The following is a 1459-nucleotide window of genomic DNA, read 5'->3' on the forward strand; positions in this document are numbered from 1 at the left end:
ATATATACACAATTAAAAACTAAAAGATATATTGGAATAGCTGCACCATGAGTCACTTGAAACTACAAAAAGTTCACTCATTTTCTTCATCCACATTAACTTGAGGGGTTCCAGCTGCCTTGAGTCGCTCAAGCTCTGCAGCCATTATCTTCTTCACAATTTCTTGCTTGCCAAAATTGCTGCACATATTTTTGATGGACTTATATAAATTCAATTTGATCTCCGGCTGCTTATCAAAATCCAGCTTTTTCACCTGACTAACATATTCTGGAAAGAGGACACAATAAAATGAACAATGGATCTACTGAATATCACTTGAGAAATTAAAGTATAAGATCAAGAGGATACATACTTATTATATCTTCCACTATTTGTGGATTCACTTTTTGTTTTTTAAGGTCTGTCTTGTGTTTGTTCACTTTTCCATTCAGGTTTAACAAGGCAAGTTCCTAATCAGAAAATATAGCAGACATTATGTCACTGGCTAATAATGTCTCCTTACTCTGAACAACAGGATCTGCTAGTTAAGCACTCAATTTTCGATTCATTGGTATTACCAGGTGATCCGAAGACAATTCAGTCCTAAAACAAGAGAATAACAGATATTAATGGGTTTTTTTTTGATACAGCAAAAAAAGTAAGGGAAGGAAAAATTACAGGGGGAAATAGCTTACTCAGGGAAAAAGAAGCGTCTGCATAGCCAGTAGATAATATGCATCAGCACCCAGATAATTGCAACAGATATTTAGCAACAATGTTGCACATGCTGATATTAATTTTCTCATGAGGTTTGCGCTATGCTGAGCTGCAGGCAGGCAAGTATATCCTAAAGACAGACGGGATTATTTTTCAAATATGTTTGGTAATATGAGATAACAGAAGGCAAAATGCTAACTGATTGAACTTACAGCGAAAATATCAGATAAAGCTCCTTGCCAGCCAGTAAAATACAACATGTTTTGAATCCAGTAGGTTAAAACAAAATGTTTTGATGGAATGGGCATTTTGGCCTCCCATCAAAATTAAGATGCAAGGTATTTAAAAACAAGCTCTTCAAACAGACTGCATTTGAGCTGGATCAGGGAAGGGAAAATGTTATTCCTGTAAAAAGAAATTATAGGGTTTAACGACCAATGTAATTATGGAAACAAGTAAAGCATCAAGAAAAGCGCAGATACACACCATCAGTTTGAAAAGTCATTCTAAAGATTACACAGTAGCAACTGAGCCAATTCCCATGTCAAATTAAAGTTCCAGAAGATTTCTCCCTCCTCTAAGACAATTCAGCAGGCAGGTATATCCTAAAGACAGATGGGATTAATTTTCAAATATGTTTGGTATATGAGATAACAGAAGGCAAAATGGAAACTGATTAAACTTACAGGGAAAATATCAGATAAAGCTCCTTGCCAGCCAGTAAAATACAACATGTTTTGAATCCAGTAGGTTGAAACAAAAT

General features: G+C 35.3%; 1 long non-coding RNA gene across 1 annotated transcript; it reads right to left on the reverse strand.

Moving 5' to 3' along the window:
• Positions 1 to 6: 6 nt before the first annotated feature.
• Positions 7 to 1459, reverse strand: LOC113214046 (uncharacterized). Its single transcript, XR_008012127.1, has 6 exons — positions 1383 to 1459; positions 1183 to 1301; positions 909 to 1101; positions 675 to 826; positions 353 to 582; positions 7 to 267 (listed from the first exon to the last, which is right to left on the reverse strand). It is a non-coding gene; the product is annotated as an uncharacterized LOC113214046 (long non-coding RNA).

Source organism: Frankliniella occidentalis, unplaced genomic scaffold (assembly GCF_000697945.3).
Source record: "Frankliniella occidentalis isolate FOCC.00 unplaced genomic scaffold, Focc_3.1 Scaffold480, whole genome shotgun sequence".
Taxonomy (NCBI): Eukaryota; Metazoa; Arthropoda; class Insecta; order Thysanoptera; family Thripidae; genus Frankliniella; species Frankliniella occidentalis.